Source organism: Podarcis erhardii, assembly GCF_964252035.2.
Source record: "Podarcis erhardii genome assembly, chromosome: 8".
Taxonomy (NCBI): domain Eukaryota; kingdom Metazoa; phylum Chordata; class Lepidosauria; order Squamata; family Lacertidae; genus Podarcis; species Podarcis erhardii.
In genome coordinates this window covers 8,640,743-8,668,103 of record NC_138499.1, presented here as the reverse complement: position 1 = coordinate 8,668,103, position 27,361 = coordinate 8,640,743, and positions in this window count along the sequence as shown.

Below are 27,361 nucleotides of genomic sequence, written 5' to 3'. Positions count from 1 at the left end.
GACTATAAATCATCAGTCCCGGCATGCTCCAGCAACATGCAGCAAATGCCTACATGCACATTCACTCAGCAGAGATGAAGTGGAGAATTGTGTGCTCATTCTAAGCTTTTATTCAGCAATATTTACAGGACAAACGGTCATGGCAGTTCTCTCACTTCAGCTCTGAGAGAGAACAGAAAGAAAAAATACACAAGCACAGAAAGCGGAAGAGATAAGGCTAACTTCCGTTCTCAGGCTTTTCCAAGCCTAGAAAATAAACACAGGCATGTGATGTAACAATCACACACCCAGCAACAGAGGACTGATATACTAACACTATGCTGGTGTGATCCAGCAGGCATTCCAAGGGCAGAGAGGGGGAGTGGCTGGATAACAAGTTGGTCTCATTGCCATTCTATGAAGGAATCTGTCCTGATCCGGCATTCCACTGTAGCTCCCATGAGAAGAGTAGGAGATGCAGCGATGGCACCATTACTCCTCAAAACCTTGCTGGCAAGAGGGGTATAAGAGAATACTAACAGGAACATTACACTAACAATATAATTCAGCACACAATAATTGCAACATGGTAAAACCACCAAGTTGCAGCAGCAAAAAGCATGTACTTTGTTCTCTCTTCAAAAAGTTATCTCTTTTTCCTGGGGCCTTAGTTGGAATCTACCCCACCCACTCAAATCTGTGAGAAGATTCACCACCACACTTAGAACACTACATGTACCAGCATTTGCAGTACTCAACACCCAAAAATACCCAACCTACAAATTTTCTTTATGTTGGCTTTACATCTCCCCACTTTCTAGAAGATTGCATTGTATTCTGGCAGCTTTTCCCCATTAGAGTGCAGTAGCATACAAAGAACCTTGATCCACATTTTCTATATGATCTTCAGATGCCACAGATCCAAATGAACTCAAGCAGGAGTAAGAAATTTGGTCCCAAATGCCGTATGACACCAGATGTCATACATAATGTCAGGTGTGATGCATGCAAATAGGCATCTATAAATGAATAATCAGGAGCTTGTTGTGTGTTCCCAATTTTCCTTGACAAGTAGGTGTCTCTGTCAGTGTACATCAGGCCTCTCCCACCTATCAAAGTTGACCTATAGGGGAGGAAGGATCAAGTCTTCTGTCTGGATTTACTCCCCTGCTCCAGATTAGGGTTTGGGGTGCCTCCAACTCTTCAACTTTTGTGTTCCTGTACAGGGAGGTACATCAGTATAAATGTACAGCTGACAAAGAACAGAAAAAAAATAACACATTAACTCAGCACACACTAAAAGCCTGTTCAAAGAAGTGTGTTTTTAACTAGTGCCATCATGCGGATAATGTCAGAGCCAGATGCATCTTGGTGGAATGATCATTCCATAGTGTCTCCACTGAGAAGGTCCCATCCCACACACCTCACCTGGTGACAGGACACTGAAAAGGGCTTCTACACCTCATCTGAACAGGCACATATATAAGAGAGACATTCCTTTGGGTATTTGGACTCCCAAGTCATTTAGGGTGTGATATGTCACCCTCAGCACCTTGGACAGAGCTTGGAAATGGACAGACAATGAACACATGTTCTTCAAGACTGGTGTAGTATGATATCAGCTGGCTACAACCATCAATATCCTGGCAGCCATGTTCATTACTAGCTGCAGCATCTGAATCATTATCAAGGGTAGTCCCTCATAGAGAACATAACTGCAGTCCATTTGGGAGATTCTGAAGATGAGTCTCTGTCAAGGAATTCTTGGGAAATTGTAGTAGTCGCTCCTCAATACTGATACCACTTGGGTATCTATCAACAATGCTGGATCTAGAAGCACCCTCAATATCTTCCTCCAGCACCCCCTACACACCTGCTTTTTCAAGAGGAAGTCAACTGAATGCAGGCCAGGTCATCTAACTAGTTCCTGGACTTGAGAAACTCTGACCCACAGGAACTCCACCTTGTTGGGAATTAGCCTCATTTTATTAGCCCACATCCACCCTGTTAATGCCTGTGAGCAACACAAACATTCATTATCTAAGAGTCAACGACAAGCAGCCAGAGCAGTCTGACTGAGTCTTGTAGTTTTTCCTTGTTTCCAGCTGCCTAGAAAGTCTATGAACTTTAAACTTCTGCTTGCAGAGGTTGCCTCATTCTGGCTTTTTGCTAACAATTTTCCAGACACTCACAGAATGATCATTCCGTCTCGCCCTGGGGTCCCTGATGAGACAGGCAAGGCGATGCGTCAAAGCGATCTTAAATAATAGGTAGTGATTGGTATGAAATTACTCTACCCCACATGCTGTCTGCCAATTATGTGTGATTAATCAAGAGCATATGACTGCTGGAAGAAACACTGGTCCTGCCAAAAAAATCTTTAATTTAGCCTCTCTATAAACAAACAAACAACAGGGAGAGAGAGAGTGAGACAGGACAAGGAAGGTAACAAACCCGCAGCGCATATTTGCATAATGTAAGGCTCTGTTTGTGGAGATCAAGACCGCAACTTTTTATTGGTTTTAAAAAGAAGCCATCCTGTAGCTTACTGTTAATCACTCCATGGCCTAGCGCTGATGGTAAAAACTGCATGAGGTTAACTGCCACATGCCATTTCTTTGTTTGTCACCTTCTTTGTTTGTCTCCTGGGTTTATCTCCCACTTACCTGATGCAAATTTATCCAGCTGCCTTGGAGAGTATTTATTATAAGAGATTATTAGGGACTTTGTCTTTTCCCCCCTCCTCCCAAAGAAAGGGAGCTGCTGTCGAGATGTTATCATTGGCAGGCCGAAAAGAAGCACTGATGTGGATCTAAAACAATGACAGGCAATTCTTCAAGGTGATGCATTTAAAACAAGTGACAACAGGGCAAGAGGGCAGGGCAACTGCAAGGGACTGGAGACAGTTATGGGATGTATTTATGGGGTAGGATGGAGGCGCTGCTAAGCCACTAACAAGCCAAGATGCAATTTTTATTAATGGATTTTCATATCTTGGATTTTCATTTGATGGGTGATCTCAACTTGACTCCTGGTGTTTGTTTTTCCTGGCTGGCAACTTGATGTAAAACATATTAAAATCTGACAGGGCCAGGGGTGTAATCTAGTGTGGGAGTTGGGAACCTCAGGCCTGAAGGCCAAATGCAGCCTCCAGACCTCTCTGTTGAGTCCCCAGCCTATGCCTCACACTAGTCCTGTTTCACACAATCTTGTGTGTCTCTGTGTGTGTTTGGTCTAGCTTGAACTGTATTATCTCTTCCTTAGCAAGATGGATAGATGCCTTCTTCCCAAAGTTGGGTCTTGCTTAGCTGGTTTGGGGATGGCAGCACAAGAGCTGGGGGGTGGGCATAAAACATTGGCATGCCCCCCCACACACACACCAAGACAGTGTGTGGCCCACAGGTTCCATGTTGAAGTACTGTCGCAGCCCACGTGGTCTATTCTTTTTGAATAGGTTATATACCTCAGTTTCTACATTCCAATCAGGAGTCAAATTGATAATGGAAATAAGGACTCCTATCCTCAAGGGGGAGTCCCAGAAGTGTTACTATCAAATGAATCAATGGGGCCTCCCCCTGGCCTGAGGTTGTGTCAGTACTATCCTCTGACTCAGAGAACTCTGCTGCAGAAGACCTAGAAGAACCTGAGGCACAGCCATGCCATGGTGGTAGAATAGTCTCTCAAAGGACCTGTTGATGGCATTTTACCATTGTACTGTTGAGAGTGTATTAACTTATGGTCTGTGTGTGTGGTTTGGGAGCTGCACGGTCAGGGGAAAAACAATGCTGTCCAGGGTTGTAAAGATTGTGGAGAGAATAACTGGGTGCACTCTTTCCACCTTGGATCAAATCTACGCTTCCAGGTGTCATAAGAAAGCTGCAGAGATAGTGCAGGATAGTGTGCACCCTGGAAATGATCTCTTTCGACTTCTGCCTTCTGGAAGAAGGTACAGGGTTATAAAGACTAGGACTAGCCGCCTGAAAAAGAGTTTTTATTCAAATGCGATTTTGGTTTTAAACGAAGTGTAAGGTAGTCTCTATGGGAGTATATTGTATTTAATTATGGGGTATCAGAGTTTTTAGGGGGCTAACCAGGCTGAGATAACTCGGATAGCAGGCTTGTTGGTTTTTGAATGTCTGATGTAAATTTTTTCAATTTCGTTGTTCTGTATGGAACAATGACAATAAAGATTATCGTATCGTATTGTATTAGTAGAGAAGACTGGGCCCCTGGGCTCAATTTCAGCTTCTTTCTCACTGGACTAACATTAGGAATCTGTGTCCCCAGAACACTACCTGAGCCTTGCTTCCAGGCTACGGTCTGCCCTGCCTCCCAGTTTCGCCTTGCCACACTGCAAAACAAGACAGCTCTCCACATTTCCATGGTGAACATCCATAGCAAGGAATATTCTCCATTCATTTAGGCTCCCTTAGCAATTCAGAACCAGGAATAACCATGTCTGAGGGAATAAGGGACAGAGTAAAGTTTAGAATGATGGCCCTTTGCTTTGTCTGGTGGAGACGTGTCCACAACAGCCTTGTGTTCTCCCACAACACCCATTGCTGGTGCTTAGTGCCAAGTTCAGTATGAGCCGGGGGGAAGCCACAGAGTCAGAAAAGTCACCTCTGAGGCTTGCAGAGGCTTGTATTCCCTGGAGATCACCCCATGCTGAAGATCTGTTTGCATGATTAATTCTGCAGGAATCAATCCCGACTTTTGCAAAACACTGTGCAAATAAGACCCGTAGCGCATCTTAGCTTCTCAACTCCCCTGTGATTAAGCAGCATGACTGACGGGCTCAGCCGAGAAAGTTTGGCCGGTGTTTAAAACAGTGATTATTGGATAAGCCCTATTAAATTGCCGCTCTGAGAAGGTTAACGTCCTGTCAACTAAAGGCATATCATTGTCCTTAATAATATCATTCTGGAGCCAGTAAAACTAGCTTCGCCATACAGTTAGTCAACCAATCTTTTAATGGGAGGATTGTGCTGTAATGACAGACTCTTTGAATATGGTAATTTCACTTTAGAAAACTTAGCCTTGCCAACAAAAGCACAGTAAGGAGCTTTAAGGATCAAATTATGGGATAAGTGATCTGGCATAATCGGAGATTTTAGGAGGCTAACAAAACAACATGCTTAACACATTTGTGTGCCATCCTAATGTTCTGTTACAATTTACTTTGATCCACTGGGTGGAGGGAAATGATAATAAAAGTGGTTTCCTCTTAAGTCATCTAGGGATATGAACAGGGGTATTGGCTTCTAGGGGCCAAGGTTTTTGGTCCCTCCTATATTTTGGGGATAGGGGCTGAGCCCCCCCCCCCATGCCATAAAAGTGCAGAGTCGAAGAGCGGAGGGAAGTGCAGCCTGTCTCCAGCAGCCAGTTCCTTCTCCTCCTCCTTGTAAAGCACACGGGACGGTGGGTTGAAGTAGCCCCCTGCTGGTGGTGGTGCCAGGAAGAGGAAGAGGAGGAGTCGTCACTGGCCAATGAGCAGCACAATCACCATGTTTGGCTCCTCCCCATCTCCTCCCAACATCCTGACATCACACGTGCTAGGTCAGCCCCAACCATCAACTTTGCAAGCCGGCACCTCTGGACGCGAAATCATAGAATACAGTGGTACCTCAGGTTACAGACGCTTCAGGTTACAGACGCTTCAGGTTAAAGACTCCGCTAACCCAGAAATAGTACCTCAGGTTAAGAACTTTGCTTCAGGATGAGTACAGAAATTGTGTGGTGGCAGCGTGGCAGCAGCGGGAGGCCCCATTAGCTAAAGTGGTGCTTCAGGTTAAGAACAGTTTCAGGTTAAGAACGGACCTCCTGAACGAATTAAGTTCTTAACCCGAGGTACCACTGTAATAGAATCGTATAATTGTACAGTTGGAAGGGACCACAAAGGTCATCCCACTGCAATGCAGGAATCTTTCTCCCCCTGTGGGGCTCAAACCCACATCTTTGAGGTTAAGAGTCTCATGCTCTACCAACTGAGCATGCAAAGAGCATAAAGCACAACTAGTTGTAGAATTCCTACTTCCTCCAAGTGTTTTCTCCTCCCTCAGCTGAAATTTAGATGGGACTTACCTTTCTGAGTATGTTACTCTGTATGAAGGATAGTAGGGTATGGGGCATGGCCAGATGTTACTGCACTACAGCTCCCATCATTCCTGGGTACTGGCTATGCTTGCTAGGCCTGATGGGAGTTGGAGTTCTGCAACATTCGGAGGGCCAAAGGGTGTTGTTCCCCAAGGGTGTTCTGAGCTTTGCTGATCATAGTAATAGTTCTGAGAACAAAGATCTCAGCAAGGAGCTTCCTGTTCAGGAAGCAAATTTAGAATTGCATTATATACATTGGAAAGTTTCTTTTGCTATCAGCAAAAGTGGAAGTGAAAGAGTCAGTTAGATGATGCTAATAATTTCAAGCAAAGTTAGGTGCACCGAACAGTTGCCATATATGGGGGGGGGTATAGTTTTTTGGGAAGGGGGTTCCATGCATTCCATGTAGAAGCACCTAGATTGAACCTCTGGTATCTCCATTGAAAATGGCCTCAGGCAGCATATTTGAACACTGCCGATCCACTAAGCATTTAATGTTATCAAGCTGAAATTCATGACAGTATTGCCTGCCCTGAACTCTTTGGACAATGTGATATTTGAAATCAAAATACTGATGCATCTAGTGTGGACAAAACTATGTGCCATCACGATGCATTTGTTGAGCATATCTGTCGCTAAATGTCTCAATCAAAGGGCCCCCAACATACCACCTGACATAAATTTTCACACTGCAGACAAAAGTCATGTTGGCACTCGGTAGGCTCAGTGTACTTGATTGCAACAGGTGGCTAAAATTAAGGATATGTAAATGTCTCAACTCCATTTTTAAATTAAGCACCAGTTCTGCCTTTTTATACTGTATTCAACTGTGGCTGTGTCATCCTTGCATAAATCAAGCTGGAGGATATTCTCAGCTTCCCTGAGAGTGATCAAATTGGTGGCTGTGGATAAGCTCTCGTGTAATGTTCCCTAACATTAAGTAGCCTCAGTGGGATGCCATTGGCCTGGTTGATAGCTATATGAAATGACTAGTGGGGGATAAGACCAACTTGACAGCTCATAGAATCTTAGAATTGTAGAGTTGGAAGGGACTCCAAGATTCATCTAGTCCAACACCTTGCAATGCAAGAATCTCAGCTAAAGAACCCATGACAGATCCATGCATCCAACCTCTGATTAAAAACCTCCAAGGAAGGAGAATTCGCAACCTCCAAAAGGGATACTGTTCCACTGCTGAACAGCTCATACTGTCAAAGTTTTTTTCTGATGTTTAGTTGGAATTTCCTTTCTTGTAACTTGAAGACATTGGTTGGAGTCCTACCCTTCAGAGCAGGAGAAAATAAGCTTCTTCCCTCTTCCACGTGACAGCGCTTGAGCTATTTGAAGATGGCTATCATATCTCCTCTCAGTCTCCTCTTTTCGTGGCTGAACATACCCATCTCCTTCAACCATTCCTCATAAGGCTAGGTAAGTTCTTGGAATAATTGTGCCAGTTGTGAGGTGACTACAACAATTGTACTTCAGTGATCATTCAGAAGTGGAGAATGCATACCCACAGTTCAAAGATTACAGCAGGCAAGGATTGACTAAAACATCCATGCTCTACCCTTGAAGATGATCCAGAATGGTGTAGCCTTCTTTGAAGATAGCATGAGCTGTCAAGAGCTTATTCAACCAGTCCTTTGACAACCCAACTGGCTTGTGATCACCATTCTCCTGCCAACATACAGGTAGCGTTGTAGCCCATGACAGTTCTTATCAGAGTAAATCCATTAAAAATGACCACGGCTAACTCAGGTTCATTAATTTTACTGGGTCTACTCTGAGTAAAATTTAGCTGGCTACAGTGGATAGTTTCCACACACACCCCTTTCTCCCACGACCCAATGCAGGTCTTTTCCTTCAGAGGTAGTGAGGGTTCAAGAGTTCTCTTGAATTTACCTCCCCCCTCCCCTAAATAAGACACATCAGGGCTAAGGTTGCCAGAATGCAAATCAGAGTTTTACAGCATAGATTTAAAATGACTTCATGAACTACTTGTTAGTGTCCCACAAGCTAAAAAGCTTAGGATTGCATCCTTTCCTTCCTTCCTTTTTAGTGTGGACGCCATTGGGAAATGCAATAAACATTAGAAATGTTGTCAAAGTTTGGTATTATCAGAATATTATATGGGCAGCAGAGCAAATGATATTTAGCAAACAAAAATCTGCATAGCAAAAAATCTGCAAAGCAATATGTGAAGTGTATTTCAAGGTGTGTTGCACTGCCCCCTGCAGGCAATGTTCAGCCTGCAATTTAAACAGAGAGCATTGCATGTTCACGGACCTATTTTTCATCTGCTCAGTTCTCTTTATCAGTACAATGAAGTTACTCAACAGTGGCAGAAGGGGTATGTATAATGGGCAGGGCAGGCATCTTGCAAATGTAACCTTTAAAAAGCAAATCATTTACATCCAGTTATGGGGGAAATAATACTTCCATCCATTTGAGAGTGGAAACAAACTGATCTTTCTCATGAAAACCAGCCACCCAACCAATATATTTATGATTTTCTTGGTCTTCACATTGAATGCTTCTCCTTCATCTTTCAAAAATATTCCACTTGCTAGGAAGACTATATCACTTATCAGGCTGAAGCCCTGTTTGCATCTAAGGAGGAAAGAGTAGAAATGGCAGAAAACCCATCATGGCAGAATACAACTTCTCTTGGTCTGTGAACCAACTTGGTGGGTGATGAGTCATCCATCTCTTCCTCTGGTGACGTTGTGATAATGCACATAAGCAAACACATTACATACAACCCTCTAAAAACTAGGCTTTTGGTGTTTTGTGTTTAAAATACTGCTGCAAATAAAATTCAAGTCATGCAGGATCGGAGCAGTGTCAGGAACTTCTAACCATTGTCCCATGTGGCAAGTCCAATGCAGCTTGGACTAGATGATTATCAGGGTCCCTTCCAACTCTATGATTTTGTTTTAAAGCAAGATATCATCTTTCTTCAAATCTCTGAAATCTGCGTGTTCAGACCTCCCCCCTAAATAAATTCACACTTGAGTCAAATTTTAGTTTTGGTTTTTGGCAGAATTTAGGCCACAACTTTATTGATTACAGAAAGTGACTGGTTGCATAGGCTCTGGTTCGACTAGCTCTCTGCCATGCAGGTAGTGCTGACCCAGGGTTCCAGCATAGGTCAGCCAAGGGTGAACACCTGGATAAGCGGAAAGTTGGGAACAGGCTAACTCCGCCACCCAAATGTCCCCCTGGACTCAGGCACGGGCATAACCCCCTCTCAGGGGTTGACCAAACCATCGAGTCCCTGGATTCCTTTAACAGAATACCCTTCACATAGGGATGGTGAAAGCGTTCTCCCATCCCTATCACCTGACCCAGAGCCTATCCGCAACCTTACAAGTCGTGATGGTTTGCTATGCGGCAGGCGAAACCCAAATGGCAACAGCAAATCCGCCATGTGGGAAATTCCTGCCGTGCCCCTGTCCCAATGACAGATGACACATGATGGCATAGCAAGGTCAAGCGCAAAGCCCTAAAAGTAAGGAGAGGTCGGCGGGTGTTCCGAATGCACATGCCGAAAGAGGAAGCTCTGGGTCATGTGCATGGGAATAAATAGGTCCCTCGAACCATTTGGACTGCGTCCCATTGGCCAGATTGCACCCAGCTTCAAGGGACCTACCAATCGGGTGTTGTGGCTGACCAATCGTACCCACCTACAACACAGGGTGTCAGTTTTCCAGGTCTCACCGCAATACGTGCCCTCTTTAAGGGAGGACTCGATATACAGGAATGCTTAATGAGAATGCAAGCCATCAAGCCTTTGATGTTTTCAAAGTTTCAGTAACCACTGTCATTTTGTAATCACTGATCAGCAGAGGCACCAGCTTGCAAGTGTGATGGGGGGGGGGGAATGTTGCATATGTGACATCAGGAAGTAAGGAGGAGCTGGGGGTGGAGCCAAACATGACAGCAATGCAGCTTCAGTGGTTGGCAACTTCTCCTCCTCGACTTGGCACCGCCCCCGACAGGAGGCTGCTTCACCCCTCCTTCCCCTCCACAGCAGGAGGAGGGGAAGGAAACTGTTGGGATACTGCCAGGGAGATGGAGGCATCAGGCCTCCATGTCGTCTCTGGACGATCTCCGGTCTCCCGTTGGAACAGCATCAGTCAATTAGCGACACGAGCCTCAGACACATTCCAAGACTCATGCACGCCCTTTCCAGCAGTCTCCGCAACGGAAGATTCAGACAGAAGAGCATATTTACAGCTTTATTCAACGTAGGTCAGAACAAAGGAAAAACATGACCGTGGCAAGGAAACAGCCGGAACGAAAGCTATATACAAAACGGAAGTTCCCAGCAAGAACAGTGCTGGGAGTAAACAGGCATGTGACACACAACAATCATGCCTGACTCTTTTAAGGAGGAAAGGAAACTATATCCTAACAGAACCAGCCACTCGAGTTGCGCCATGGTCGGCTCCCCACTTCATCTCCACAATTTGTGGACATTGGCAGGAGGCCACCCCTACCCCCAAAATATAAGGGCCCCCCAAAGTGCTTGTCCTGCTGGAACTGGCACTCCTGCCATTCAGGCAGCAGTTGGGATATCTGGAAACACCCATTTATTAATGTTATTTATCCAGCTCTGAGTTTTTCAGGCAAGCTATGCACCCATCCACCCTGGAACAGGGAAGAATGTGGTTGATGAGTTTTTGCCTTGTCAGGGCATTCAAGGTGAAGGCAAATTATAAAGGCATCAGTAGGAAATAGAAAGATCAGCCTATGGCTTTCTTCCATGTCAAAACCTTCATGAATGTAGCAACTAGAATCCCTGTGCCATTTTAATTTTCTGTCTATGGAACATTTAATTCTTTCCAGCTACTGGAGTTTAATCTTTTTCTTTTCAATGAATTCACAGCATCCTCCCCCAGTGCGCGATAGCTCAGCCAAGGAATCCATTTTTATTGGTAGTATTTCCCTCAAAAATATAGACAGGACGTGTCTTTGATGAGTCTGGCATCCGTACCAGAGCAGTGGGCATTTCCAAAGCAGATATCCCTATGAGATTACAGCTAGGAAAAAGTGAGAGGAGTGCTAATGGGACTCCTTGACAGAAATTGCTTCCCCTGATGCCACTGAGAGAACTCTAGGTCTTCAAGGGCAATGATTTAACCTTCACTGTTTTCTAAATGTACACAAACACTCAGTGCCCAGTAGGCCAACCAAATGTCCTATGCCCATTCTATTCCAAGAAGCTGCTATGACAGGTCAAATGTTGCCATAACATTATCCCTATTAACTTCTCCTCTATTAGGGCTGCCATATTCCCAGTACTGAAAATCTGGAGAAAGTTGTTAAGCCTTTCCTTTGATTTTTTTTAAAAGGGGGGGGGGGGCTACTTGACATACGTCCAGGTTTTCCCAGGCATGTTGCCAATTCAGCAAAATGCACCCAGACACCATTTCGCTGAGAGATTCCCAAACTAGTCCGGGAAATCCTAGACGTATGGCAGTCCTACCTCTATGCATTGGGGTGTCCTTTGCCATCTCCACCCCCAGACCTTGATGGACCAGATGAAAGGTCTGAAGGTAAATGTATAGGTCCTCCTTTTAGATCAGGGGTAGAGAACCAAGAGCATGTAGCTGTCATTGGCTGGGGCAACCCAGCCAGATGGGCAGGGTATAAAAAATAAAAATTATTATTATTAGCAGGGATGATGGGAAATGTAGCTCAACTTCATCTGGAGGGCCCAAAGTTCCCCATCCCTGCTTTAGATATAGAATGCACAGAGATATGAGAAATGGAGTCTGCAAGAATGGTCTGTCCTCAATCGACCCCTCCTCGTATTCAACAACATGTGGAGAGGACAGTCTGGAAGCTTTCTTCATGACGATTTCGTTGAAGAACATAATAAGGACCCTGCTAGATCAGGGCAAAAGTCTACTATCATGTTCTCCACCCCTGCTACAAGCTTATGCACAATTCTGAAAATTACTTCAGAGTAAGCATGCATAGGGACGCTGGTGGGGCTGTGGGTTAAACCACAGATCCTAGGACTTGCCGATCAGAAGGTCAGCAGTTAGAATCCCCGCAACGGGGTGAGCTCCCGTTGCTTGGTCCCTGCTCCTGCCAACCTAGCAGTTTGAAAGCACGACGAAGTGCAAGTAGATAAATAGGTACCGCTCTGGCGGGAAGGTAAACAGCATTTCTGTGCGCTGCTGGCCACACCGTACACCGGCTCCCTCGGCCAATAAAGCTAGATGAGCGCCACAACCCCTTTACCCTTTAAGCATGCGTAAAAGGGTGCCTTAGGGCTGGAATCCTAGTCATACCTCTTTGTGGTATAGGAGCAAAGCATTGTTGCAATGGTGATTAGTCTGTGCATTGCCCCACTGACTTTAGTGCCACTCATTTTTGAAAAATACTTGCATAGGATTTGGTTATAAAAACCTATTTCCTGATATTACTGCAACACCTGGATATCAAAGCAGTCAAAGACAATGCAAGTTTTCAGAGAATTTAAGCTGTCTGACTTGTTGCCAGTGTGGGATCCAGCTCTCGGTGTTCCTGGAACCCAGTCATCATCTAAGTCAACATGTACTCATTATTGAATTTGAGTCATCAATGGGTCATGGAAGCCTGCAACTGTGCATCTGAATAGAAGTTAGTTTCATGCTTTCGGGTGGACCTTTAATGTTTGCACTAGGTTGTGCAATGTACAACTACTGTGGGCCGTCATTAGTAAACTTCTTGGAGGAAATCCAGACTTTGGGGTCATTATATTTCTATCCCGCTGGCTAATTTTTATTTTGCACCATTTGTGTCAAGCTTGTTATTTCTGAAATTAAATCAGCCATGAAATATGTGCAGCTGAGAGATGGTGGATTTGCCAGAACGCTTAAGATGACTGTTGGGTCCTTGGCATTTGCAACAGCTGATGCCTGATACTGAAAGTAACCCCTATTAGCAGCATGAGATATTGGGATAGCAGGTTCCAAAATCAAAACTCCAGACCATCTTGCCACACTTGCCACAGTACTGGGAACCAATTCACAACATTGTTATAACAGTTGTGACTGGTTCCTTTTAGCTGTCCACAAAAGATGGTCAGATCATTGGTCAATCCACCCCAATAATATTGACTTGGTGAGCAATGGCTCTGTAAGGAAGATCTTCCGTCTCAGTTCTGCTTCCTGAGAGCTATTTAACAGGAGATGCTTGAGATGGAGCATGGGACTTTAAGCATGAAAATGTTGTACTCAGAGATATGTTATCTCTCAGTCCAGGAACTAAGAATATGGTTTCTATTCTGCCCATTTAAAGAAAACAATGCCCGACCTGAAGAATTTGGAGCAAATGATTCAGCAGAGGAAACACAGCCCAGAATAACTAAGGAGATAGTACAAAAATACTTGGCTAGTTTAGATGTATTCAAGTCTCCAGGGCCAGATGAACTGCATCCAAGAGTACTAAAAGAACTGGCAGATGTGATCTCAGAACCACTGGCAGTCATCTTTGAGAATTCCTGGAGAACAGGCGAAGTCCCAGCAGACTGGAGGAGGGCAAATGTTGTCCCTATTTTCAAAAAGGGGAAAAGAGAGGACCCAAATAATTACCGCCCAGTCAGTCTGACATCAATACCAGGGAAGATTCTGGAGCAGATCATTAAGCAAACAGTCTGTGAGCACCTAGAAAGGAATACTGTGATCACCAGTAGTCAGCATGGATTTCTGAAAAATAAGTCATGTCAGACTAACCTGATCTCGTTTTTTGACAGAATTACAAGCCTGGTGGATGAAGGGAACGCAGTGGATGTAGCCTACCTTGATTTCAGCAAGGCATTTGACAAGGTGCCCCATGATATTCTTGTAAAGAAGCTGGTAAAATGTGGACTTGACTATGCTACCACTCAGTGGATTTGTAACTGGCTGACTGACTGAACCCAAAGGGTGCTCATCAATGGTTCCTCTTCATCCTGGAGAAGAGTGACTAGTGGGGTGCCACAGGGTTCTGTCTTGGGCCCGGTCTTATTCAACATCTTTATCAACGACTTGGATGATGGACTCAAGGGCATCCTGATCAAATTTGCAGATGACACCAAACTGGGAGGGGTGGCTAACACCCCAGAGGACAGGATCACACTTCAAAACGACCTTGACAGATTAGAGAACTGGGCCAAAACAAACAAAATGAATTTTAACAGGGAGAAATGTAAAGTATTGCACTTGGGCAAAAAAAATGAGAGGCACAAATACAAGATGGGTGACACCTGGCTTGAGAGCAGTACATGTGAAAAGGATCTAGGAGTCTTGGTTGACCACAAACTTGACATGAGCCAACAGTGTGACGCGGCAGCTAAAAAAGCCAATGCAATTCTGGGCTGCATCAATAGGAGTATAGCATCGAGATCAAGGGAAGTAATAGTGCCACTGTATTCTGCTCTGGTCAGACCTCACCTGGAGTACTGTGTCCAGTTCTGGGCACCACAGTTCAAGAAGGACACTGACAAACTGGAACGTGTCCAGAGGAGGGCAACCAAAATGGTCAAAGGCCTGGAAACGATGCCTTATGAGGAACGGCTAAGGGAGCTGGGCATGTTTAGCCTGGAGAAGAGGAGGTTAAGGAGTGATATGATAGCCATCTTCAAATATATAAAAGGATGTCACATAGAGGAGGGAGAAAGGTTGTTTTCTGCTGCTCCAGAGAAGCAGACACAGAGCAATGGTTCCAAACTACAAGAAAGAAGATTCCACCTAAACATTAGGAAGAACTTCCTGACAGTAAGAGCTGTTCAACAGTGGAATTTGCTGCCAAGGGTGGAGTCTCCTTCTTTGGAGGTCTTTAAGCAGAGGCTTGACAACCATATGTCAGGAGTGCTCTGATGGTGTTTCCTGCTTGGCAGGGGGTTGGACTCGATGGCCCTTGTGGTCTCTTCCAACTCTATGATTCTATGATTCATTCTACCAGAATAAAGGTATGCAATTATTTCTCACCTGATCAAAACAGTTTCTTGATTTCCCTCAAAATAAAATTATTCCATTATAGGTTTGAGAAAATTCTGTCTCAGAGTGAGGCATTTGAGCTGCATACTGAGTATAGGTACTATGCTATATGCTATGAGCCTCTGATCAAATTAAATAGCAAATTGCTTTCTTGTGTTGATTTGTACAATGCTGGCAACATGCTATTGAGACATCAAATGTGTGTTCTAAATTATTAACAAGAGAAACAGAACTGTCTCCATTAGAAGAGGCTGGAACAGAGCTGTGAATATGACAGGATTGTTTACTCTAACAATATACATAATATTGTACAGCAGAGTTTGACAGAATCATGTGCCCCATTCCTGAACTCCACAGATGCACAGTTAAATACAAGAATACTTATTCCTTTAATGCCATATTCATTCATTTAATGCTAATCATTTTGGTTTCTAACCAACAAAATTCTACTCAGAGCAGAGCCATTGAAATTAATGGATCCAAGTTAGTCCTGGTTGTTAATCTCAATGGGTCTACTCTGAATAAGACTAGTGTTGGATAGAACACTATGTTTGGATGTTACAGCAAAATGAGTCTGTACTGAAACCAACTTGGCAGCTTAAGGAGTGGCCATCTAATAATAAGTAATACATTCAGTTGAAAATATTTATGTACTAGGAGGCACTACTAGATTTGCACTCTCAGGTACTAGGAGGGTCTGGGCCAAGTTGGGCAGGTCACAGTGGATATGGAGATGTTCAGTGATAGCTGTTGCCTATTGGGCAGAAATCAGGGAGACTAACAGTAGGTGGAGCCAGAGCAAATTACTGGCAGTGCCACCCCCTGGGCAGTTTCTAATAAGGAGACAGGAAGATGGGGGCTAGTTGAGACTGCATTGAGGTTGATGGTCCATTTGTTATAATGGACCAGCTTGCGTTGGAGAAGTCTAGATGTTGGCTCACGCTAATGATATGAACTGGATGCCAGGACCTAAACGCCTCTCAATAGATCTAGTGTAAACCATTACCATCCCCATATCTATAGGAAGACCTGGCAGGTTCAGAATGTGTTAACAATGGAACTCCACCCCCCCATGCCCTCGTGGTTGATGTTGACTAGCCCTGAAATGCACAAGAGGAGAAGGAAGGCAAATATCAAACTTAAACATTTAAAGTGAATATTATAGGTATAGTTAATTAGGTGGGTGGGTGTACCCCAGTGGCGTAAAATGGGTTGCAAGCACCCAGGGCTGCACGGAGGGGTGGGAGGGAGATAGAGAAATGGATGGAGTACACATGCACATTCAATGGCCTAACTGAGAGCCAGTGTGGTGTAGTGGTTAAGAGTGGTAGACTCGTAATCTGGTGAACTGGGTTCGCGTCTCCGCTCCTCCACATACAGCTGCTGGGTGACATTGGGCCAGTCACACTTCTTGAAGTCTCTCAGCCCCACTCACCTCACAGAGTGTTTGTTGTGGGGGAGGAAGGGAAAGGAGAATGTTAGCCGCTTTGAGACTCCTTCGGGTAGTGATAAAGCGGGATATCAAATCCAAACTACTACTACTCTTCTTCTTCTTCTTCTTCTTCTTCTTCTTCTTCTTCTTCTTCTTCTTCACAGCATCCTCTTCTCCCAGGCTATCACAGCCACAGAGATAAGAAGAGTAATTCCGATGTGTGCAGAGCTGATTTCCTGGTTCAAATGAAGAAGCCATTTTCAATGGAGCTCAGCAACTGAAATATACAGCTGTATTGAGGCAGCACTGGGTGTTGAAATTTTGCACCACAAGCAATTTTGCGCCCTAGGGCAAACTGCCCCTGTGGGCCCCTACATGCTACACCACTGAAGTATCCTAAGCATGTAGGTGAGGTTAATAACTCTTGGCGCTTTTTGTTGATCTGTTTTATTGCAGCATTAGCAGACTTCCAGTCCACAACTTCCCAGTCAGTTCAGTAGGGTTTCCAAAGAACGATGTCCTCGAGGTTTGTCCCCCCTCCCCCCAAAAAAGTTTTGGTTCATTCCAAGTTGTAAATGAAAATAAGAACATATGAAGAACTATGCTGGATCATAGCTGTTCTCACAGCTGCCAACCAGAAGCCTCTGGGAAGGCTGTTTGCAGGATTTGAGCACAAAACCACACTTCCTGCTTGTGATTCCTAGCAACTGCTACAGGCATCATGGTTATTTATTTTCTTTAAGGCAATTATGCACATCTTAATCACTAGCAAATAGAAGGGGAAGAAATGGAGGCAGGGAGAGATTTTACTTTCTTGGGTTCCATGATCACTGCAGATGGTGACAGCAGTCATGAAATTAAAAGACACCTGCTTCTTGGGGGGGGGGGAGCAATGACAAACCTAAACAGCATCTTAAAAAGCAGAGACATCACCTTGCCGACAAAGGTCCATATAGTTAAAGCTATGGTATTCCCAGTAGTGATGTATGGAAGTGAGAGCTGGACCATAAAGAAGGCTGATCGCCGAAGAATGGATGCTTTTGAATTATGGTGCTGGAGGAGACTCTTGAGAGTCCCATGGACTGCAAGAAGATCAAACCTATCCATTCTTAAGGAAATCAGCCCTGAGTGCTCACTCTAAGGACAGATCATGAAGCTGAGGCTCCAATACTTTGGCCACCTCATGAGAAGAGAAGACTCCCTGGAAAAGACCCTGATGTTGGGAAAGATGGAGGGCACAAGGAGAAGGGGATGACAGAGGACGAGATGGTTGGACAGTGTTCTCGAAGCTACCAACATGAGTCTGACCAAACTGCGGGAGGCAGTGGAAGACAGGAGTGCCTGGCGTGCTCTGGTCCATGGGGTCACGAAGAGTCGGACATGACTAAACGATTAAACAACAAACAACTAATCATTAGCATTTCTAAGGTGTGTGCATCAAAATAAACCATACAGAGAATAAAACTATAGAAAGGTGTCATAAAGCCAAACATTACCTTAAAAGACCTGCTGGGGAAAGGAAGTATTTGTCATGCACCTGAACTTCAGAAAGGAGGGAGTCACACAGTCCCACATTCCTGAATGCATGGCTTCTAGTAGTTATGAACCACTCATATGAACAATGGGGGACTACCAACAGAGACTCCCCCAAATATGTCAGTCATTTGACAGGGAGGTAAGGGATAAGGTGGTCCTTGAGTTATCCTGGACCCAAGTTGTTAATGACCTTGCAAATTAGTTAATACATGAAGCTTGAACCTGGTTGTTGGCCACTGATAGCCCTATCCTCCAGTAATTTGTTGAAACTTCTTTTTAAAGCTAGCCAGCTCGATGGCCATCACTGCATGTTGCTATTACAGCATCTTGTTCTCCAAAACAGCACTGCACTGACAGATCACACAAAGAAGAAATATTTTTTTGTTGTTTTCAAAATGAATAAAAGAGAATAAAAGAGAAACAAATTTAAAACCACTGAAAGAATCATTAATGGAAGAAGTAAAAGCTGAAAAGAGTGGTGAAAACTTTTCTTTTTTATTGTCAGCTGCAGCAACGATATTTCTTCCCTCGCCATATATCACTTCTGTTGGCCATAGAAAGGCAGCAATGTTGCACGATGATTTACTTTAGTTATCTATTTAATGTTACTTGCATACACAATACTGCCCATTAAACTAATTAGTAGTGCTTCTTCAGTATAATTAATAAGCTATAAAAATACCGTTTGAGGATGCTAAATTTTTAATGGTATGCTATGTCTCTTCTGCATTTTCAAGGAATGTTCATAGAATTTAAAAGATGCAGCTACACAAGAGCGACCAAGATGCTTCTATTGTTTCCAGCAGCCATATTCTATTGCCATCATATTCTTCATGCATTCTAGGCAGTTGTTGCAATAAAAGTAGCTGCAATCCTTAATTGAAGATAGTTCCGTAAAGTTTGTTGTGGGAATGCGTGAAGCTGTCAGTGTTGGTGTCACTCATTTTCTCATTTTTCCAGTCCCTTTGCCACATTCAGTAGCAGTTTGTGATTTCTAAAAAAGAAATAAATTAAAAATAAAAGTTTATGTGAAAATTCATCAGTATTTTAGTGCACAGTTAGTGCACTATAAAATGTATATTTTTATTTTGTTATTTTTGCAAAGATATGCATTTTTATGCTGTTTCCCCTACATATGTATTTTTGTTCAATTTATTTTGTTGGAAAACTGCATCAGCTGATTCAGAGAAGTGTGGAGGATAACTGTGCTTCTTTTCACATGTGCATAGAATCAGATAATTGTAGAATTGAAAGAGACCTTAGGGATCATCCAGTCTAACTCCCTACAATGCAGAAATCTCAACTAAAGCATCGTTGACAGATGGCCGTCCAACCCCTTCTTAACATCCTCCAATGAGGGAGAGCCCACCACCTCTCGAGGGGGTATGTGTGGGAATGTTCAGGGTGGCAAGAGAGGATATATTGTTTATTAATATCCTTCCTAACTTGCACTAGCAAGTTCTTTTACTTAGCAGAGTGCATTCCCCTTGACACAGCAGAAAACTAGTTGCAAACTCGTGTGAGTTTCTTAAGGCAATACGCAATTCAATCTGGCTTGTCCAGATTGAAATGTGTTCTAATATTTTCCTGGTAGGACCCCTTGAATCCCTCCTAAAAGAATAGAGACACCACAGTCTTATTCATAAGCAATAAAAAGGAAGTTTACTCACAATCAGACAGAGCACACTGTGATCCCTGAAAGCAGGCTTAAGGCTTAAAGTTACAAACGTATACTAACAGGTTTATCCCATCCAACCTCTGTTTAAAAACCTCCAAGGAAAGAGAGCTTACTAACTCCGAGGGAGACCGTTCCACTGTGAAACAGCTCTTACTGTCTTATCGGTCAGATGGAAAGGCATTCCTCCGTGGATTGGCAATGGCAGAAAATATCCATTTTTTTGATCAGCATTCTGTGATATTCTGTAGTGCCACAAATAAAATTTCCCCAGATGTTCTCAGTGATCTTAAAAGTTTATACTGAGAGTCTTGGAAAACAACCTGTTCCCAAATATAACAGGGCATAATAACGAAACCTTGCACGTGTCCCAGTTGCCTGGTAGGTTTACATATTTTATTGTAAAAGACTATGACTAAACATAGAGCCCCTAATCTGATTCATGGACCTGATTTCCAAATATGAATCGAATGCAATGCAGTACAGACCACTTCAGACCTAGTCCACCCCACTCCAGACCTGGACTGTGATACGAATCTTCAGAACCCTTGGATTTGGAAACCAAAATGGCCACAATATTAATGCTTCCTTAAAATCTATGGCTATGAAATTGGCACACATGCTACCCCCTTCAGGGATGAGTAATCATGCCAATTTACAGCCAGGTATCTCCAGCAATTTCCATGCTATTCGCCTTTAAATTTTTAATACTTTGAATTCAAATGCTCATATGTTTTTGTTGTTTCGCATAAGTCCATGAGATTTAGAGACACAGCACCCCCTCAGGAGAGGATTAAGCCTATTAAATTACAGGCATGTCGCTCCAGAAATTTTGTACCAGCCTATTTTATAGTTTTTTTAAAAAATATGTGTGGTGTTGTTTGAAGAAACTGCACAGCACATATTACACTTTTTTGTGCTACTTGTACACTGACTGTGTACAATGCACTCACAATAATAATAATAATAATAATAATAATAATAATAATAATAATAATAATAATAATTTATTATTTATACCCCGCCCATCTGGCTGGGCCTCCCCAGCCACTCTGGGCGGCTTCCATAGAAACCAAAAATACAGTAAAATCACACGTTAAAAACTTCCCTGAACAGGGCTGCCTTAAGATGTCTTCTGAATGTCAGGTAGTTGTTTATCGCTTTGACATCTGCTGGAAGGGCGTTCCACAGGGCGGGCGCCACTACCGAGAAGGCCCTCTGCCTGGTTCCCTGTAGCTTTGCTTCTCGCAGTGAGGGAACCGCCAGAAGGCCCTCAGCGCTGGACCTCAGCATCTGGGCAGAATGATGGGGGTGGAGACGCTCCTTCAGGTATACTGCACCGAGGCACACAAGACAAAATACTGATAGAGACAGTGTTGTAAAAATCCTAATCACCTAAAAGCTAGAGCCAAAATGGGAGGGGGAGGTAGAATGCTCAGAGAAAGACAGCAAACTTAAGACAACAAAACAAAACAGGGTGGAACTGGCATTGATTAGGAAAAGATGGAAAACAAACAGGTTCATACTGTGATGTAAACAAAACACAAGCTGAACAAATGCCACCAAACTCTAAGGACTATTACAAAAGAGTTCTGCATTTTAAGACATCAGCATCAATCCCAAATATGATCAGAGTGTGCTGGGTAGGATAAAAAACAAGTCTCAAGAAAGGTCCAGTATGTCTCCTTTCACTCTTCCCCCCTGGTATTCTCCTTATATGGTGTTGTAATTGTATAATTGTAACAGTCTGGAGTGATCTGCCTGGCTTTCTGAGAGCTACATTGGTACAAATTGTGACAAACCAACCTGGTCTGTAGTGCTTAGTAGCTGTCTCAACTCGATCCAGACAGACACATATCAGCCTAAATCATTTTGGGATTCATCCATATCTGATGCATAAAATACACTCTTTCCAGTTCATTTATCTGTAAAGTATGGATTTTGCATGCATCTTTTATGTAAAATACATATTTTGTGTACTTTATTTGCACGGAAATTGCATTGCAAAATCCAGAGAAGTGAATAATCTGACTGGGAACTGCACTGTGATACACACACACAAAAATATTGAGAATGTTGGATCAGTTTTGTCCTCTCTGAAAAGCAGAACATGCAAATTCACTCCCTGTGCTTAGTGAAAATTCATTTCAGTGGACTGCTGAGCCCTGATCTAGCAGTTTGACTTGACCCCATTCAATTGAAAATGGTAGTGGTATGTAAACTTCCCCCTTGTCAAAAATGGCATGACATGTTCAGTCTATTTCATTTAGTTAGTTGTCTAATTTATTTGTTGACTTTATTTCCACCTCTTCATGGTCCCAGGCTGGGTAACAATCTAAAACCATCCCAGCATATTGATCTGTCGAAAGCAAGTATTTCATTTTTATAAAGCTAAGATTTCTGCAAACACTAAGTTCCCATTCTGGCATAAGTATAAGTTGTTCTGTAATGTAGATGCACTATCTGCTTTGCTATTTCTCATAATGGTTCCCTATTAGATTGCACTTCTGTTGTCCAGAAAGCAAGGTACTGCATGATTCCCCGCTCCCTCCCATTTTACAAAACTGACTGTTGTGTGACATCAGTACTGTCCTTACTGGTTTGTTCATTTGTTTTCACAGATCTGTGACAATTATCTGAAATCTCTTTGTTTGTGACACTCACTTGGAACTGTGAATATACAATTTTCATTTCAAGGATGGACTGTGACAGAGGTGTGCCTTGTTCTGAGAAAACAGGAGAGCAGAATCTGAAATCCTGGACCTCTTTAAGGCAACAGGTGTGTCCTCTCACACAACCCTAGCTTGGAATGGGCAAATCTGTGCATTTTGGTTTCTCGGTTTCTCATTTTCCCACTCCTGAGTTTCCCAAATTTCCACATCAGTTTGTGATTATAATTATAATTAGAATTTCTCGTGAATATTTGCCTGAATTTTCTTGTGAATTTCTCGCAATGTACACAGGATTAGATGCAACTTCTCCTCGTATCCACATATAGACAAAGCAATTTTTCTTAATATAATGCAATTTTTGATTTTTTGGGTCCAGTATGTTATTTTGTCTGACATATGCTTTTTATTGCACCTATTACCACAAATCTTTGTACACATTTCTTGGCAGGGGAGCCAAATTGGGCCCCAGGTTATGGGTGCCCAGTGTGCATGACATGATGTTACGACGTGATGTCATGACATCATGCATCCCCCCAACCTTAGAACCTGACTTCCTGTGGCACCGGAAATCAGGTTCTAAGCCCACCCAAGGCCTCGGAAAGGCTTTCTGAGTTCCCAGAAGGTCTCGGAAAGATGCTGTCTGAGGGCTTCCAAGACCTCAGAAGTTGTGTGTGGGCCCTGTGGTGTGGGTGCTGAGCACCCACAACGTATTTTTTGTCAATGCTCAGGTACCCAGAACCCCCTATAGTTGGCACCCCTGTTCCTTGGCTGGATAAAAGCAGTGCAAAATTCAAAACAATGCAAATTTCAAAGGCATCTTGGTTCTCATATGGCTTGAGAAGGTGTGAGATCAAAGAGGTTCACTGAATTGATTTTCACCATAGCCGTACCCCATCCATAAGGACATGCCCTGGTCCACCCATCACTTAGGAGTGGCTAGTCCTTCTTCAGTGAAAACAGATTGCAAATACATGGTTTGTTAAAGCTGTTTGCTCTCCCCGAACCAAAAGCAAGTGTACTGTAAGATGTGTGTGTGGGACAGAGAGATATTAAGCATGGCTAGATGTGATAATGGCAGTTCCCAGGCTATCCATACTTTGACAAAATATTTTCATGTGTCAAATTAAGTCTGGTTTTTGGCAGGTGGGTGAGGCAGTGGGAGAAGGGAACAGCAGGTGCGAAGAGGAGAGGCTTGATGAACACAGGAAATAAATAGGCTGAGATTTATGAAAAGCCCCTTTCAGCCAAGCCAAGCTTGTTGAATGTGATGAATGCAGCCAGCCCTGTCCCCCACCTTCCACACTCACACATGCACGGACATACTTTTTTCCCATTTTAAAGTCTTGTAGCCAGCAGGATTTGTTGCCGCCCCCACCCCCCTGATAAATTGCTGCACTGGGAAAAAATTAGCCCCCAAACAGATGAATTCTCTCTCTCTCTCTCTCTCTCTCTCTCTCTCTCTGCTTCTTGGTCCCAAAGGCTGATTGTTTACCAGTCCAAATGGAATTCATATGACGGGGTCCTTCGCTTTGTATTAAAAACACAAAAAGGGAAAAAGAAAAGGGAATAGGGGCAAATGTTTAATTTCTGGACACCCTATACTGCCACACTGAGCACGCAAGAGATTACCAGATCCATTTGGTTGTGTGGAATGGAAGAAGATTTCCCACACTGCCAGTCCTTGCATGGAATGGGAAACAGGGAACAGGGTTGGGTATTTTTTTGGGGGGGGCTCTTTGTGGGGGTCAGCATTCCATTTTGGAGATGCATCCATTGCTATCTGATTTATGTCATCATTTTTGTTGTTGTTGGTTAAACATTAGGATCAGTGGATTGTTTGATTGCATACATATTTACTACTATGAATTGCTGTAGTTTATTTCTGTGACTATTTCAGTTTTATGCCTCGTAGCTGTGAGTGGATAATATAAACACTTTTATTGTTGTGTGATTCCTTGAGCATGAGTTCCTATGGAAAGGAGGAATTCAAAGTAGCAATGATGGCTATGACGGTAATGATGATGGCTTTGTAGCTAGGATGGTGGGTACTACAATATTTATCCTATTTATTTAATTGGACTCTTGCCCCGTCTCATGAGTTCCTGGTGGCCAAAGACAGAAAGTCCTTGTGGTGTTATACCACCATTTCTTTTCAAAGTTTGGGGTTCACAACAAAATTAAATTTACTTACAGTATATCCCACTTTTTTTGCCAAGGAACAGAAGGGGTTGTACATGGTGGTTGTACTCCCCAGGTTACATTCACAACAACCCTGTGTGGTAGGTTAAGATGAGAGACTATGACTGGCCACCCAGTGAGCTTCAAGGCAAATTGTGGATGTCAACCCTGACCTCCCAGATCCTAGTCCAATACTCTAACCAGTCTTCTTCTTCTTTGGCGATCACTTGTAGCAGAGTAAGATTGTCTTCCATAAAGACAGTTTTAACAATGAGTCCATAAGTGACTGTGGAGGCCAATTCTGGATCCACACGTCCTTCCACAGAGGGGACATTGGTTTCCGGGCAGGAGTTGATCACGGTGTGGATTTGCCAAGTGTGCCTTCCTCTTAGCAAGTTTCTCCCTTGCCTTTGAGTGTCTTCAAAGCCCATGACGCCTTTGGTAAAGGCTGTTCTCCAACTGGAGCGCTCACAGGCAAGTGTTTCCGAATTGTTGGTGTTTATACTACATTTTTTTTAAGATTTGCCTTGAGACAATCTTTAAACCTCTTTTGTTGACCACCAGCTTTATGCTTTCCATTTTTAAGTTTGGAATAGAGTAGTTGCTTTGGAAGACGGTAATCAGGCATCCACACAACATGACCACCACACTGGCTCTTATCCTGTCTTATCTATGTAAAAAAATTATCCAGTCTGAACCATCCAGACTGCAGGGATTGTTCAGATAAGATAACTGATGCACTGCATGAGAGAGCGGGGTCATAGGCAGATGGACAGGAGAACTGCATTGCAAAATTCAGAGAACTGAATCAAATTTCTCCTGTATCCCTCTGAGAGAGGGAGAAACCCTTTTCTCTATCCACTTTCTCCACATTACACATGACTTTACACATGTTTATTACGTCCATTTCACTTGTTCTTTTCTCTAAATGAGAAACCTCCCAATGTTGTAATCTTTCATCGTAAGGAAATTGTGGGATGAGAAACACAAGAGCAGTCAAGTACAACATCCCTAGAGTGGACATAAAAGGGGATGTCTGGACCAGCCAATCAGAACTTCCTGTTTCTCCTAAGCAGGGACAGACTTCCTCTGCATGTGACTAGAGGTGGGTGTGACCTCAGCTGCCCAGGTAACAAAAGAGCAGGGCTGGTCAGCCATCTCTCTATCTCTATCTCTATCTCTATCTCTATCTCTATCTCTATCTCTATCTCTATCTCTGTCTCTGTCTCTGTCTCTGTCTGTCTCTGTCTCTGTCTCTGTCTCTGTCTCTGTCTCTATCTCTCTGACCACATTCGTCGAAAAAGCAACATCTGCTGAGCCTAAGATGCTCTCTTGGTTTCCAGCCAAGAGAGGACAAAGGAACTGTCTCCTTATGGGATAGTTTCCAGGTATATTACTTTTCTAAGCTAAGTCTGCCTTCTGGGATCCAATTGTGAACAGAATGTGTGAGTAAACTCTTTTTATACTTTTATAGAGGACTGTGTCTTGTCTTATCTTTTTATGAGGGACTAAATGGGGAATTACCTTTAAAACGTGTTTTAGAGGCTTTAGTGAGCCGGAGCAAACACATCCGCTGTGTAACTTTTAAAAGGGGAATGTTACTCTGCTAAATTGTGGAACTTGTTGGAAAGGATATAATCAAACAATCTATCCTCTCCTGCATCCTTGAATACTCCCACAGAAATCGTTCCATCCCCTTGGCAATTTTTGTTACCCCTTTCTGAAACTTTTTTTCAGCTCTGCGGTATCTTTTTTAGCCTGGAAAAGAGGAGACTGAGAGGAGTTAGGATAGCCACCTTCAAATATATCAAAGGTTGTCACATGGAAGAAAGAGGTCAAGCTTGTTTTCTCCTGCTCCACAGGGCAGGACCCAAACCAATGGCTTCAAGTTACAAGAAAGGAGATTCTGATTAAACATCAGGAAGAACTGTCCAACAGTAAGAGCTGTTTGACAGTGGAATGGTCTCTCTCTGGAGGTTGTTGACTCTCCTTCCTTGGAGGTCTTTAAGCAGAGATTGGATGGCCATGTGTTATGGATGCTTTAGCTGAGATTCCTGTATTGCAGGGGGTTGGACTAGATGACCCTTAGAGTCTATTCAAAGTCTATGATTCCATGATTGTATGATTTTTTGAGGTGAGGTGACTAGGACTGCACATAGTATTATAATGTGATCACACCCTAGGTTTGTATAACAGCATTATGATGTGATCACTTCTATTTTTGCTCCCCTTTCTAAGGATCCATGGGTCCCCAAGACTGAAGGAAGCCAGCAGGTCTTCACATCCCTCAGTTGACCTTCAAACATTACCTGATTTCTTAGGCCAGGGGAACCACATGCTGCTGTGAAATCTACCCAGCTTTATTATTATTATTATTATTATTATTATTATTATTATTATTATTATTATTATTATTATTAAGCTTTAGTTCCTCCACCAACCAGCATCTTCATTGGCACAGAAAGGAGCCAATTCATGATCTATAAGGCTCCTGGTCCAAGCCACATTGCACATAGGAACATAGAAAGGCTTATTTTGCCATGTTAGACAATTTGCTTGAATGCTTAGCCAAAAGCCTTGAGAACAGGTTTGCATGCACTCAGGCAAGTCATTAATGGATGACAGCTGCAACTGGAGATGTCAGAGAATTCCAGCAATAACAGAAACAGGAGTAAAAAAAAAGCCTGATCTTTGCTTACTCAACCTGTTCCTGGAATGGAAATAAATCCAGGGAAAAGAATTGGTAGCCGCTGTTGCTGCTGCTTTCAGTCTGCACATGATATGTCAATGGCTACTCTCCTTTTGCTTCCTTTGAATA